We start from the raw sequence: 16,772 nt of genomic DNA, 5'->3' as shown, positions 1-16,772 counted from the left end.
ATAATTGGGACAGTTAAAGCAGCATTAAACTGCATTATTTCTGCACTGCAGATGCTACCTTTGCTGATATGGAGCCGTGTTGGAAATTAGATCTAGCAGTGAACATGGTACTGTGCTGAACCTAATGTTCAATAAAACTTTCCTGGAATCAACCATGAAATCTGTCCCTTCAGTTTGGTAGAGACTGGGCATCACAATTAGTACACTTGTGTGGAACATTCTCGTAGTGTTAAGAAAAGAGCCAAGGGGCTATATAAGTCAGCCTGTTCTTTTTATAATTGAGTTTATTTTGTGTGCATTCAAATCATTTCAAACTTATAGACCCTAAGAGTTTTCTTGGCCAGATTTGGTCTAATGGGGTTTGCCATTGCCTTTTTCCACAGACAAGTGAGTGTGATTTGCCCAAGATCACCCAGGTGGTTTCTATATCTGAGTGGGGATCCAAACCCTGGTCCCCCGGGGTCCTAGTCCAACACGCTACTCTGGCTCTCTACAGTTAGAATTGTACATTTTTTATAACCACGCTGGACTCTCCACATTTGCTGAGGTTGGGGACACAGGACACCATGAAAATGGGGAAAATGAAAAGAAAAAAACACCTTTTGTTTACTTGTAAGAACAACTCTCTAGGAATCTTTTGTGCTCAAATTCCAATAGAGGTTGACCAAAGGATTGTGAAAGTTGGCCACAGAGTTGTGGTGAAGGACCTAGAGATTCCGAGAGAACATATCAATTAAATCTGTGAATAATCAAATCCACAAAAGTCAAAACCACTATGTTGAGGGCTGACTGTACTCCCCATTAAAAACTGTCCCCAGTTGCTACATATAAATCACATATAAAATAAATCAAAAGCAGGATTTAGATTTTTCCCCCACCTCTGTCAAAATCATAGGGATAGAACAGCAGAAGGAGCAACAGTGTCAACAAGCAAAAACCAGACAAGTGCAGACACACAGACACACAGACACACACACTGAAGTATGGAAACCAAATGGTTTGCACTGGATGGCCAAGCAGTACAACAAGGAGAGGGCTGCAAAGAGCTCTTCTCACAAGATAACACACAGAAGATAATAAATACAATAGCTCATCAGGCAAAGATATAAAGCTTCATGTTTGAAATTCCAGTCAGACCAGGAACGGATCACAAGTTCAGAGGCAGAGTGTACACAAACAAGTCGGATTATAGAGGCTGTTGGTTGTGGTGGGCGGTCATCAGGGATATTTGAAAAGATGTGAAACAGAAGTTAATCCACTTTTATATAATTTGTTTTCGTATTCTTCCTAAACTGGCTCACTTTGGAGACAGCTGCTTTTGCGGTTTACAGCATGCGTATGGTTCGAAGGCATATTCTTGGCAGCCAACCGAAATGGCAGAATAATGACTAACCAAGGGAAAAAAGAGCTGAGTGTATCATTTAGAGATGATATGGCCATATCAAAGCCAGTGAAACATGAACAATTCATTTTCATAGTCTCCAGATTGCTATTTGCCACAAATCTCCCCTTTTACAGCACACCACCATTGATATTGCTACCAATCAACCATGCATGCGACTGCCAGCTCAACAAAGGATGAAAACCTGGTATTGCTTTCTGATGAGTCTAAGTGGCTTCATCCATGCTATATTTTGAGGGAAGAGATTCTAATACAGTTATAACAATAGTCCATGCAGGAACTAACACTGTGGTAATGGAGCTGTCCAGGAATTATTATTGCCCGTGTCCAAACTAAAAGTAAAAAACGCCAGTGTGGTGCAGTGGTTTGAGCACTGGACTATGACTATGGAGACCAGAGTTCAAATCCCAGCTCAGCCATGAAACCCACTGGGTGACCTTGGGCAAGTCATACTCTCTCATCCTCAGAGGATGGCAATGGCAAACTCCTTCTGAAAAAACTTGCAAAGAAAACTCTGTGATAGGGTCACCATAAGTCAGAAACAACTTGAAGGCACGCAACAATAATCCAAACTAAACTTCTAATTTTTTCTATATATATTTTTTAAATAGTGTGGCCTTGCACCAAAGTTCAAACATGAAACGTACTTAGGCTTCACTCTAAGTAACGTGTTTAGAGTGACTTGCTGACAAGTCTAGGGCAGTCACATTCTTTCTAGCACCCTGACCTTACTTAGTGGGTTTTTGCAAGGCTAAAAATGGAAAAATCTGTGTATGCTGACCTGAGAAAGGGTTTCTTGCTGCTGTTGTGTGCCTTCAAATCCAACTTATGGCAACCCAAAGGTGAACCTGTCATGAGCTTTTCTTGGCAAGATTTGTTCAGAGGGAGTTGCCTTTGCCTTCTCCTGAGGCTGAGAGAGTTTGACTTGCCCAAGGCGGGCCATCCAGTGAGTTTCCCTGACCAAGTGGGGATTCAAACCCTCATCTCCAGAGTCATAGTCCAAAGCCCAATATATATAGAAGTCTTTAATGTGTTGTTGTTTGTATGTGTTCAATAACAAAAAAATTTTTTTGTAACGTTGACATGGAAGTACTAGATATTTCTTTGTATAGCATTCATAAAAGTATTTACACTGATGTAAAAAAATGTTACCTCTTTTTGCTCTTGTTTTCTTCCTAATGGTTTGAAGAAGCTTTCTACAACTGAGTTGAAGAAACTATCCATTGAAGGGTTTAGTACATGCTGCCTCCCTCCTCTGGGATGAATTTTATATCTCTCATAATTCTCCAGAGTTTATGTGTGGATGTTGATGCTCTTCACCATTCACGATCCACTGGCTGTCCTGTATTCCTTCATGTTGCAAGTTCCAGTCACTGTGTAAAACATTTTGTTAGCAATGTGTTTGTGCATACTTTCAGAGGTCTCAGATGAGATGGATAGCAGTGAAATACAAGCATCCCAAAGCACTGGACTGAGTAACAGTGATATTGATTTCAGCTAGTACATCATGCACAGAACTAGAAGTTTACACAGAGGATGCAAGACTGCAGCCAGGCATAGGAGTTGGGTAGGACAAAAATTGCAGTGCTAAACCTTTTTAGATAGCATGGTTCAACTAGACCTAGATGCAATGCTAGGCTTTTTTAGATAGCATCATTGAACTTTTCAATTCTCCCTACACACCTCATGTTTACAGTCATATGTAATTTTATTAGCTTCACAGACAGGTGACTCTAATCCAAGAGAACTAGCCAGAAGAATCACATTTCATCAGTAAGCTCAGTCTCACCCTGTTCTGGCAAGCAATGTGTGTGGTGAAGAGGCACCTGTACAAAGCAGTTATATTACTTTTACAAAATAGTTATATCCCATTCTACTAACTATGCAAAGTCTGAGGACATATTCTACCCAGAACAGAGAGCAATGTATGGATCTTCCTTTTTCATTTAATTCAGTGGTTCCCAGCCTGGGGGTCAGGACCCCTTTGGGGGTCGAATTACAATGTCCCAGGGGTCGCCAGGGACCCCCCTCAGAGCACCACTTCCCAAACAAAGGGCTCCCAAGCTAGGCCCATTAGAGCAGCAGCCACCTCCAGGCCCCTCCTCAGTTGCTTAGCAACTGCACACAGAGTCCCCTTTCCTGCCTCTGCAAAAAGGAAGAGAGACAGCACAGCCAAAGAGTTTCAGTTTCACTTTGAACCACCACCCCTCTGCCCTTCTATGATAGGGCTTTCTGGTCAGGTTTCTCCAGAGGAGCTTTGCCATTGCCGTCCTCTGAGGCTGAGAGAGTGTGGCTTCATGCCCAAGGCTCAAGGCAAACCTATCCTGGGGCTTTCTAGTCAGGTTTCCTCAGAGGGGGCTGGCCATTGCCAACCTATGAGGCTGAGAGAGTGTGGCTTCATGCCCAAGGCTCAAGGCATACCTATCCCAGGGCTTTCTGGACGGGTTTCTTCAGAGGGGGCTGGCCATTGCCATCCTCTGAGGCCGAGAGAGTGTGGCTTCATGCCCAAGGCTCAAGGCATACCTATCCTGGGGCTTTCCGGACAGGTTTCTTCAGAGGGGGCTGGCCATTGCCATCCTCTGAGGCTGAGAGAGTGTGGCTTCATGCCAAAGGCTCAAGGCATACCTATCCTGGGTCTTTCGGGACAGGTTTCTTCAGAGGAGCTTTGTCTTTGCCATCCTTTGAGGCTTTTTTGTGTGATTAATCACTATGCTTTACTTATGTTCAATGAAAATACGATTCATAACAGTAGCAAAATTAAAGTTATGAAGTAGGAATGAAAATAATTTTATGGTGGGGGTCGCCACAACAGGAGAAACTGTATTAAAGGGTCGCAGCATTAGAAAGGTTGGGAACCACTGATTTAATTAGTTTTGGCAATTATGTTGCTGTTGTGCTTGTGTGCCTTCAAGTCATTTTCCAGTTTATGGTGACCATAAGGTAAACCTATCATGGGGTTTTCTTGGCAAGGGCAACTTGTTAATCCTTCTTTTCTTAAAGAAAAAGGCTTGAAATAGTTTTTCATATTACTTCATTCTATTTTTCTTCAATGCTGTCCTGAATAAACTTTAACTTTTGTAGAAGCTCCTTCCTATTAAAGCTTTTTGATCTCATTCTGTTACAAAAAATACCCATTTTAACCATCCATTCTTCCATGACTCCAACTAAAAAGAAACACAAAAGAGCCAAAAGTCAGAATGCAAAAGAGAAACAGACAAAAAGGATGATAAAGTACCACACTAAGAATACTGTTCTTAGCAAAAGATCCTGAGCAAATGCTCTGGTCTGTCCATTGACTCCATTAGGAGGGTTTCAACTCATGCCACCACATTTACAGGTGCAACACAGTTGGACTCTGAGAGGAAAAGAAGACGCTCTGAAAAGAAAAGAAGCAAGCTGACGATACATGCTAAGCTCCACACAATCCTCAACACACCTTCACCAGCGGTTTTCTTTTTTTGCTACTATAATAATATGAACTAGAACTGAGGACTTTAGAAAATCCTATCCTGTGTGGCAGATACATCCCTGGTAGGAGTATAAGATTTTCATTTGCTGGGGGGAAAAGTAAATTTCACTCTAAGCAGGACACTTCAGGGAAGAAACAAATTTGTCATTAAAATTCATCTTGACACATTAATTTTTCACAATGTTTATGGTAGCCTCACATGCACTCATATGTTCATAAATATTCCAATTTAAGCTGCATTTTTTTTTCTTTTCTTTTAAAATTGCTTGGGGAAATTAGCAGTAACTGTTGGAGAATAGAAGGTAATTTATACCCATTTCCCCTTCACTGCACTTATCAGCATTGATGACTTTCCAAATCTCGCTCTTGAATTGAAGGCTTTGCCACGAACATCAATTCTCTTGAACATGGTGGGGCTGCCATTGATAAACAGGTGCAAGCCAGAAGGAAGGAAGCACCCAGGGATATTTTGCAGTGGAATCTTTGGCTGCGTAGCAAAAGAGAAAGCATGGTTCTCTTCTGTCTCTGTCACATCTGATATCTGTAGGTCAGCGTATACAGGATATTAAATGCATCTTTGAATTATGTGAATTGGTGTCTACTCTTTCTTTTATCTGACAGCAGCTGTAGGGAGTCTTCTCTAGAATAAGAGGAGGAGAGGCTTAAGAGTCACTGCACCACTAAACTAGGGTCCTTTCACATCACACAGTTATAGTACTATGATTCTATTTTAATTGTCATGGCAACATACTATGGAATTCTGGGATTTACCATTCAGGGAGGGACATTTTGAATTCTCAGCCAAAAGGTTCTACTGCCTCACCAACCTGTAAATCCCAGGATTCCATAGGATTTTTGGGTAATATAATTTCAATTCATTCTATTATTGGTAGCTACTTTCTGTATGTTCTCCAGTTATTTTTGTTATTTTTTTCTATTATATTTGGTACCTACATGGTTTTCCCCTAGTTTGTTTTGTATTGTTCTCTTTTTGAGACCCTACTGTGTTGTAGTTGTGTTTTTGGTGTTAATATTTATTAGTAGGATTTTCTATAGGATGCAGCCATGACAGTTAAAGTGAAATCATAATGTTGAAATCATGTAGGGTGGAAAGATTCCCCAGTAAGATGAACAGAGACAAATAGTGGTTTCAGGGAAGTGATTTTATCAGGGAAACAGTGCATGGAGAAAGAGTTTTTTTGTTTTGTTTTGTTTTAAAGCTACTCTTTCTGTTCTGTGCTCAGATTCTGAGAGAGAGAAAGAGAGACACTCCTTAATATAATATTTAAAGATATACTCAGCCACACAGTTTAACTATGTCTTATGAGAAACATAGGCTAGGTTGTGTGCCTTCAAGTTGTTTCTGACTAATGGGGACCCTAAGATGAACATATCATGGGGTTTTCTGTCAAGATTTGTTCAGAGGAGATTTGCCATGGCCTTCCTCCGAGGCAGAGAGAGTGTGACTTACCCAAAGTCACTCAGTGGAATTCCATGGATGAGCTGAGATTTGACCGCTGGTCTCCAGAGTCATAGTCCAGTGCTCAAACCACTATGCCATGCTGGCTCTTGGAAATGAGAGGTTGGTCTATTTTAAAAAACTATATACTTTTTCCCTGCCTTGTCATCAGGTCCCCTGAAGATTATCAAGATTAAGAACAAATAGAAATGTTAAAAGTAGATAACAACAAAGGTATCCAAGGAACAAAAATTCAGTAGTTGCTCAGGTCAGAGGCAGACCAGACCAGACCAGACTTGTTTTTATTTGACATTCATATGCCGTTGCGAGGTGGTAAGAGTAGATCTCATGGAGCAGGTAATTCTACTGTCCCATTGTATCAATAAGCTGCAACCTGACTGTTGAGCAGAGTTGTAAATTTTACGAATGCCAAGTGCTCTCACACTTAAAACTCTGCATTCCTGTTTTTTCTCAGATCCCACTGGCCTCTCTTTCTAAGAAGATAGACAGCTAACTGCAGTAATTACCTAGCTGCTTCATTTCTTTTTCTTTTTCCTTTTCACATGAGCACATTTCATGAAAAGTACCTATTTTGGGCACAATAAGCAAAGGATGCTGTTTGAAATGACATTCTTTTGGCCTGCAGAGAATTATTTTTCATAAGCCACAACACTGCGCCGCTCTGTGCTTTTGTCCTACTTGCTTGGAAAGGCGACACACTTTTCAGCTTTGAGAACAAAAGCAAAATACCACTGATACTTGGTATTGTGCTTTGGGTTTCTTACAGCCAGCTTTCTCCTTTAGCAGCCACCTGCCAGATCTTTCTTTTCCCAGGCCTTAAAAAAAATCCTTGCCAAACTCCACACTCTCTATATAAAGAGAGCCAGAATTATTAACACAATGGGGAAAGTGTGCTTGCAGTGCCTCTGTAAAAAAAAGTGTGTTTTACACTTTGGCATGATCTATCTGCAGATGAATTGTTGACAATAATTGTCAACCCCAGGGATTTGCAGAGTTATTCTGAGGCTTTTGAATGACTCTGAGAATTGCAGTAGTGCACTATGCCTATACCTCTTACTGAAAATTCTAACATGCTTGGAAAAAAATATGTTTAAACAAGTGTTAAGATACAGTTGGCCCTCTTTATCCACGGATTTTTTATCCACAGATTCAAGCATCCACGGCTTGAATATATTCAAAAGAAGTATAAATTCCATATAGCAAACCTTGATTTTCTATTTTATATAAGGGACACCATTTTGCTCGGCCATTATATTTAATGGGACTTGAGCATCCATGGAATTTGTTATCCATGGGGGATCCTGAAGCCAAAACCCAGCAGATAACAAGGTCCCACTGTATATATTCTATGGCCTGGATTCTGTTCTTATTTCTATCTAGAGTAGAACCATTGAATCAATGATATTTACATGTTTATTGATCATTCATTAACTGTTTCAATGGGTCTATTCTACTTGGGAACTGGGGGGAATGAGAGCCTTTCCCCTCAGAAGAATTCTGCCTCCCCAAATGAAATTTTCCTTCAGTTGCCAATATCTAGTATTGGGCTAATTTAAAACTTCAATTGAGCATTTAGAAACAGAGCTTAGAAAGGCAAAGTTACCAAGGCAGTGCAAAGACAGCAAATATGAGTTCTAGGTGTGATGAATTTTCAACATCTCACTCTCTGCAGGGCTAGAAATTTGGGAAAGGCAGGAAATTCAGCACCTTGGATAAGTGTTCTAAATTTCAAACTAACAACTGGTGCAGATTCAGCTTCAGCTGCTATTGCTTCCAAGGCATTTTCTTCTTTTCTGCATTAGACAAATCCTTCTTGGAAAGATGGGGATGATGGTTGAGTTAGATGACTGTGGCTGGGCATGGATAGGAAAGCAATGCATGGCAGAAAAGCATGGCAGCCATGTCAAGGGTTGGTTGAATCTGCTCTGCATTTTATTTCAGATATTGGCTATTCAATGGAAAGGATGCTATTCCCCCAAACAGCTTCAACATGTTGAACAACTCCTTTAAGGCTTGGGATAAAGACTAGCATGGATGCACCATCCCCTTGACATGGAAGTTGTCAATTGCCTTTGGGGAAGGGGGAAACGAAAATATTTTCTCTGGAAGAAATGGAAATATCTTCTCTGCACAGAAGGTCCTTCTGTCTGGTTTTCCTCCTTCTCTCTCAGGACCTGTGCCACACTCCATCCCCTTCAGCAGGATCTGTGACAAACCATTTCTGGAAAGTTCTGGGGACTAGCATGGAAAGAGGTGTCACTTCAGTATGTGTTCACCTGGAAGTTCATTTACATTTCATGTACACGTTGATCTGTTGATTTTTTTTAATAAAAACTATATTCAGGAAACAACACTTAATACATTTTTAAATGTACTTCCCTGTAAAATAGATACTTCAGAATTTACTTGCCATGAAAATATACATTTATAAACTTAGTTCTTCTTCAAAAGGTACTGCATTTTGTTGCTTGTTTTCAACTGAGAACTCTGTGCGTTGAGGAACTGCAAAAGGTAGTGAAATGGTTTGTTCTGTGCATTATTCCAGGAGCAAGAGATCAGGTCAGTTTGTATGCGAATAGGGAAAGAGAAAATTCTTCAAGCATCTCCAGCTATGTAAGGTCATGCCTGCCCCCAGTGTTCTCCATGATGAATCAAAGGCTGCTTCGAAAACTTGAGTGTATATGTAGAGTTTGTCTGTGTCAAAAACAGTTTTCCAAGCAATGGAGAGAACCTACTGTTTCAAGCCAAAGGGCCATGTTTACAGCCCCACGGGTAGTTATTTAAAAAGGGGGATACAGGAAAAGAGTCTTGATCTGTAGAATCAATGTTTGCCATTTGCCCCACCCTTAAGGCACTGCATTTATAGTCTTGAACACTCTCTTCCAAGCCAGTTTGTTTCTGCAAGTCAGATCTTGTTTCATGAGACTGGTCCCCTTTATCAGAACAAAATTTTGCTGAACAAAAACAGTTTTTAAAAAAGTGGGTGGCATGGCTGATAAAGAGCAAAATCTTCAAACCATCAATTATTGCAAAAAACAAACAAAAAACCACCACCCCACTATCCCAGGACTACACTTTGCTTACTGTTTTCTAAATGCTGATTCTGTGAGCTAGTCCCCCAAGTGAATGATCAAAAAGTGTCATTTCTTTAGTATCATCTCTACTGATAAGCATCCAAAGATGGTTCTCTCTCTTTTTTTAATTTTTGAAAAAGGTAAAAATCTGATTGGAAGTCTTTCACTGTCTGCATTTTCTTCCATAAGAGCAAATCACAATATTTCTCAAAGATTATTCCCTTGGAAGTCTTCTCACATTTGAAGCCATCTTAAGTCTGCTTTCTCAGCCATTGCTACTTTGTATGTCTCTCTAATTGTTTAGGCGTAGCAGGTATTCATGTCATCTTTTGTTTGTTGTTTCAGCCACACCCTCTCTTTTCCTGCGGCAGTAGGCTGAGGTTTGAATGTTTTCCTCCTCCGTTTTGCCCTCTGCAGTTCTATTTTTCTCCTTGTTTGAGGAGTGCATGTTACCATGAAATGGTTAGTATTTGTAAATAAATTATTTTACATCTTTAACAAACTCCTGCTATATTTTTCCACTAGTCCTTCTGTGTGTGGAATAGTGGAGTGGAATAGGTTGTTGTTCACCTTCTGCTTGCAAATACCAATTCCTCTGATGAGATAAACTGTTATTTCTCACATTACCTAACACACACAGACCTCTCTCACCCCTTTGACTGGATCAATGTGGAGCTAGTTAACTGTCACACCAAAGGTAGCTCAAATCCATGGTGCCTGTTTTATGACTGGTTGTACAACTCTGGGACCCAGCATAAGCTATTGTTATCTGTCTTCAGGTTGTTTCTGAATTATGGCAACCCTAAGAAAAACCTATTATGGGGTTTTCTAGGGCTAAGAGGGTATGATTTGCCCAAAAGTCCCCCAGCTGGTTTCCATGTCCAAGTAGGGAAGTGAATCCTGATCCTAGTCTGACATTCAAACCACTACACCACACTGGCTCTCCAGCATACGTACACTGAAATATATTTAAGCTAGAAGTATATAGAATCTTTTCAGCATTTTTTTCATCTTAAAACATGGCTTGCAGTAAACACACATCTAATGTAGAACCACATTTATGGAGACTTCGGAGAGCATCAGTCTCCTTTAAAACAAGGATCATCTTCCCTTCATGTATTGATGTATACCTAACACACAGTGTTTTTGTTTTATCATAGTTACTGTCATACTTGTGCTGCAAAAAAAGGACAAAGAGGTTCACAATGAGACAATCAAGTTCAGAGCCCTGTAACCCACCATTAGAAGCCATAAGCATGGAGGTGCAGTGTACCTCCAGGACAGAGGTGGGAATTCGGCATTTTTGAAAGGGTCTAGCACCATTTTAAAAAATGCCCCAAAAGTATGAGTGGTTAGTAAAAACAACACTCCAACTCTTTACATGAAGAAAAAGTATCTGGAACTGGGAGGAAGAACAGAGTCTTCACCAGTGAGGTATCCACCTGGCTGTAAGAAGAAAAAGTCTGTGAGAGAATGACAGCTCTTCTGATATTACTTCTGTTCAGTGATGGCTGGTGGCTTTTATGTTGATTGAGTGGGAAGTGAATCCATTTTGGTTTTTATACTGAATTTTGAAGGAACTAATCAAGGTTCTGGGCCTTATCCCCACAATAGATTCAACGTCAATCAACACCTAGTTTTTTGTGGGTTTTTTCAGACTATGAGGCCATGTTCTAGAAGAGTTTATTCCTGATGTTTCACCAGCAGCTGTGGCTGGCATCTTCAGAGAATGCTGGCATGGAAGAGAGTGGGGTATATATACTGTTGGTTAATCTATGTATTTTTCTGTTGTTGAATGGTAAGGCCTCAGGGTGTCTATTTAATTGATGATCCATTGTCTGCTAGGAATCCCCCTCACACTGGGTGGTTTTTGTTTGCATTTGCTGAATCTTGATTTTGGTGTTTTTCAGGACTGGTAGCCAAACTTTGTTTACTTTAAGGGTTTCTTCTTCCCTGTTGAAGTTGTCCAGGTGTTTATGGATTTCAATGGCTTCCCTGTGCATTCTGACCTGATAGCTGCTGGCATGGTCCAGAATTTCAGTGTGTTCAAACAGCATTTTATGCCCAGGATGGTTTATAATGTATTCTGCTACTGCTGATCTTTCTGGCTGACCCTTCAGTGTCTCTCATGTTCCTTGATTCATGTTTGAACACTGCGTTTGGTGATTCCTATGTAGACTTGTCCACAGCTGTATGGTACTCCACTTTCTTCCATGCCAGCAGTCTCTGAAATACCAGCCACAGCTGCTGGCGAAACATCAGGAATAAATTCTTCTAAACATAGCCCAAAAAAACCAACAAAAATCTATGGATGTCAGCAGTGAAAGCATTCAACTTCACATCAGTCATCATTACTTGTACTTCAGCTACTGGATATATCCTCGTGGCAGCGTAATGCTTTGTGTGGCTATTTGTAGTTTTTGTAAGATTATTTATAGACCAATCTGTTGAAGACATGAGCCACTGGGAATCAAACAGAAATCAAACTCCAGTTCTCAAAATCTGTTATATGGCTATAATCAAAAGACTTTTTCTGGAATATCCTAGTTAGAACTCTAAAGCTCATGATCTGAAAATTTTCACCCTTAAGCAGTGCCATCCGTACGAATTTTTAGACATCTGAGAAGGTTCCAGACTTTTATCCGCTCACATCTACCTCTCTCTTTAAATAACCATTGTGCTGCCCCCCTGTCAATAAGAGATGGGACAAAGTGGGGTGGGGAGATGAGAATCTAGAAGTACCTTTGAGACTACTTGGTTTATTTTAGCATGAGTTTTCATGGATAGCAACTCACATCTTCATTGCAGTGAATACATTTCAGTGCATCTGAAGTACATGAGTTGATACCAACAAAAGCTCATGCTAAAATAAATCGGTTATTTTTAATGGTGTTGTTAACTTCCTTGTCCTACTTCTCTTCCTCCCACCCCCCACCCCCCATCCCTTTTTCCTTTTTATTCTAATACAGATTAGCAAGGCCATCTCCTTGAAAAATTCCTCTCCATGTATATGATCCTTCACCTTTCAAATGAGATTTCTTATCATGGCTTTACTGATGGGGAGGGGGTTTATACCTTATCTAATACTACCGAGAACCTTTAATTATATCAACTAATTGATAATATTGAGTGAAACAGTGTGCAGCCAGAATAAGGTGGAATTGAAATTGGCAGGTGGAATAGGAAGCAAACTGAAAACAGATTTCCTCTGGCGTTCACATACCTTTATTGATAACTTTTAGTTCAGCTGGTGCACATCTTGAGCCTCAATGAGAGGTGAACTAGAGACACCTCAGAAACTGGCTTTAAAAAAAGGATTTCTTTCCAGAAAATGAATGTCCCAAATGTCTTATTCTTAGCAGAAGTAATGGATTGAGGCTAGAACATTTTAACAAGTTTTTAGGGTGGCAGGAAAGTTACTGAAACTTTTGTGGTGGTGCCAGCAGCAACCTCACAACTTTGTTTTGCCTTTGCTCCCCTTTGCCACTTTAGATAATAGTGGTGACTAATCTCTTAGGAGTGTTGCACTGTACCCAAGGGAATGTTCCAGCTCAACAAAATCATTACCATTTATATATTATTAAACAATATTATTATTATTATTATTATTATTAATTATTATTATTATTACTATTTCTTACCCCCATGGATTGAGGCAGAGAACAATAATTAACGGATAAATAACATGTGTACATATCAACATAATCCACATTTAAAATTCATCACTTAAAATTCACAATTTAAAAACCATCATTGTAATATACATTGTTGTTGTTGTTGTGGGTCAGACAAGACTGCATCCTTTCACCCTATCTGTTCAACTTGTATGCAGAACATATTATAGGAAAGCAGGCTTGGACACAGAAGAAGGAGGAAAGAAAATAGGAGGAAGGAATATCAACAATCTAAGAGATGCAGATGACAGCATAATACTAGCAGAAAACCTCAAAGGCCTGGAACACCTACTAAGGAAGATCAAGGAGAAGAGAAGGTTAAGAGGTGATATGATAGCCCTATTTCAATACTTGAAGGGATGTCATATTGAGGAGGGAGCAAGCTTGTTTTCTGCTGCTCCAGAGACTAGGACCCGGAGCAATGGATGCAAGCTGCAGGAAAAGAGATTCCACCCCAACATTAGGAGGAATTTCCTGACAGTAAGGGCTGTTCGACAGTGGAACAAACGCCCTCGAAGTGTAGTGGAGGCTCCCTCCTTGGAGGTCTTCAAACGGAGGCTGGATGGCCATCTGTCGGCGATGCTTTGATCTGGATTTCCTGCATGGCAGGGGGTTGGACTGGATGGCCCTTGCGGTCTCTTCCAACTCTATGATTCTATGATTCTATAAGGAAGAAAGTGCAAAAGCAGGCTTAATGTTGCATATAAAGAAAACCATAATAATGACTACCGAGGACCTTCATAAGTCCAACCCAGACAATTAATCTTCAGATTTACAATTTTTCATAAAAACCTAAATTGCATCCTGAAAGATTCTATTTTGTCTTTGGCTGTCACAGCTGGATTTGGGGAAGTGCAAAACCATTCAAAAGAGTTTAAGTTCTAAGAATGGTATATCTCATAAGAGTCAATGGTCACTGGTTCCTTCAGAGCAGTCACCAGCTTAGATGGCGTAATAAAGGATTTGATGAAGTGAAAGGGCTATAATCATATTACTGCAATACAATATATATACAGGCAGCATTAATGTGAATAGCACATATTGGGGTAAATGGCACAGGAATTTTTACAAAACCTCCATGCTCTCTTTCAAAGCTCTAAGCATTTATTTGATCAACTAAGAGTTCAAAGACATTTACTTATTCAGCAATTATTGAATAGATGGAACCCTACATGAAAACTAGGAAGGTCTTACTGGGGATGCAGGAAGACAATTTTACTAAGTATCTCCATACTAAGCACATTGACATTCAATGTTTAAAAAGCAAAAGAGGTGAAGAAGATGAAGAATTTTATCTATCTTGGATCTGGAGACTAATCCCTATCAGTCAAAGTGGATGATTCGAATACTGGAATACAAAATGTGCCTTTCCTCCCTAATCTCCAACTCCAGAACATCATCCTTTTGATAGTTATGTTTTTTCATGCTATTGACTACCTTGATCTTTCTCAATTATGGAAAATGAAAGTTGCTCAAAGGATCAATAACAATGATGGATATGAGCCAAGAAATGAAATAGCTTTCAAATGAGCTACAAAATTGTTTTGTGGAATTGGGGGCTGTGTCTGATACATTAACTTTGATTTGATTTCTCACATTATAATATGGCAGATATAAGAATTAGGTAGCCTATGGGTGACAACTTCAGGCACAGTTCCCTTTTAGAGAACTGTGCATTAGTTTTCTAAAAGGAAAGCTACACTACCCAGGTAAACCAGTTAAGCAAATAGGAGAAGAAGTAAAGCTGCAAGATAATCAGCACCAAAGTGATGGATGGGATTGTAGCAGTGAAGGAGCAGAAGAGAAAGTGGCAATTTGGGAAAGCTGTAACAAGTACAGAAAGTAAATATGTAATTTATCTCTCTGTTAGTCAATAACAATGAATTAATGGGAAAATGAGAACCAAGATTGCTTGTATGTGACAACAGAATCAGAATGAACTCCATGGCAAAAATGTGTGTATTCTATTGCCATGATAATTAACTTTGATAATCCCCAAAGTGACAAATATCAACAATATATTGGTATCTATTTCAGTAATCAGGAACAGCAGGGTTTTGAATTTTACAGCACCTACATAAAATATGGTCTAATATGTACTACTAACCTAGAATTCTAGAGACATCTTGTAGCACCTTTAAAACTAACTGAAGGAAAGAAGATGCCAGTGTGAGCTGTTGTAGACTTCAGTCTACCTCCTCAGAAGTATAATGCATCTGAAGAAGCAGACTGAAGTCTACGAAAGCTGATGCTGCCATCTTCTTTCTTTCAGTTAGTCTCAAAGGTGCTACAAGATCTCTCTACATGCTGATTCTACAGACTAACACAGATGTATCTTTGAATTCTAAAATTCTAGATAATTTTGAGAGCAGCACTACTCAAACTGTGATCCATGGAACAAAGCCAGCACATGAGCCATTGGTTGTTGATCCCTGGTGAGTTTTCCAGTAAATAAAGAAATAATTGAAGCCAGTAGGTGTATACAATACCAAATTCTGGGACATTCAGGAGTAAAAAATTCTGGTCCCCTGTATCAGCTAGCTTAGGAAGTACAGTCACCCCTCCATTTTCGTGGTCTTGAAATCTGCATCCCTTGGCCATTTGTGGGCAGCAAACAGAGGGAGGCAAAATGGGGCATGCCCCTGCAGAGCACACTGCCATTCAAGCCAATGGGGCTTGAATACTGATGAGTATCCATTTTCACAGGGGGGGGGGGGGTCTGAAACGGATCCCCAGCAAAAATGGAGGGCTGGCTGTACTTTGCTAAAGGACTAGGATATGTATATGGAACTCGTATTAAGATAGGTATTAGTATTTGTTTAACCTTGCATAGCAGGGATTCGACTGGATGGCCCTTGTGGTGTTTTCCAACTCTAGGATTATATGTTTCTATGATTTTATATATGACACCCTATGTCTGCATTGCAGAAATAACCCATTTTGACACCACTTTAACTGTCATGGCTAAATGCTACATTATCCTGGGAATTGTAGCTTATTGTGGCATCAGAATTCTCTAACAGAGAAGGCTAAATGTCTCGCAGAACTACAATTCCCAGAATAACATAGCATTGAATCATGGTAGTTAAAGTAGTGTCAAACTGAATTATTTCTGCAGCCATACTAATGGTAGTTAGTGCAATTTCTCCTAGCAAATACCTGAGCACATCACACCACTATCATAACCACTGCATGAAATGGAGCAGTCAGCAGCACTTCTCTCCCTAGTGATAATTTAAAATTGAAACGCCATCTTGGTTTTATCTTCTTTGTCTTCCAGTGTAATGGTGTGGCAAATGCTTCTCCTCTTCAATTTTAGATGGTAACTACAATGTCTTGATTCTTTGAGTGAGCTGAAAGTCTTCCTCTCTTACTTTGGAATCTGCCAGGATAATTGCCAGCACAAAAGTATAACTGCTGGGCCTCATGACAAAGCTCTGGGCCAGAATTCATTTTGGGAGCAGAGTATAGATAGATTTCACCAGCCTTCCTTGCCAATATGAAAGATATTCTTCAGGACAGGAGACTGCCTACTATTTGTGAGCCTTTGGATTCAGTTTTAAACTTGCACTGTGCCTAGCACACTATTAAGCATTTCATAAATAAATAAATTCCACATTCATTGCATCAAACAATGCTGTTTCAAACTCATTTTGAGAAACAGCATGACAAT

Source organism: Sceloporus occidentalis, unplaced genomic scaffold, assembly GCF_023333645.1.
Source record: "Sceloporus occidentalis isolate IW3139 unplaced genomic scaffold, rSceOcc1.0.p SCAF_1, whole genome shotgun sequence".
In the NCBI taxonomy this organism is placed as follows: domain Eukaryota; kingdom Metazoa; phylum Chordata; class Lepidosauria; order Squamata; family Phrynosomatidae; genus Sceloporus; species Sceloporus occidentalis.
Note: the sequence above shows the minus strand (reverse complement) of the source record.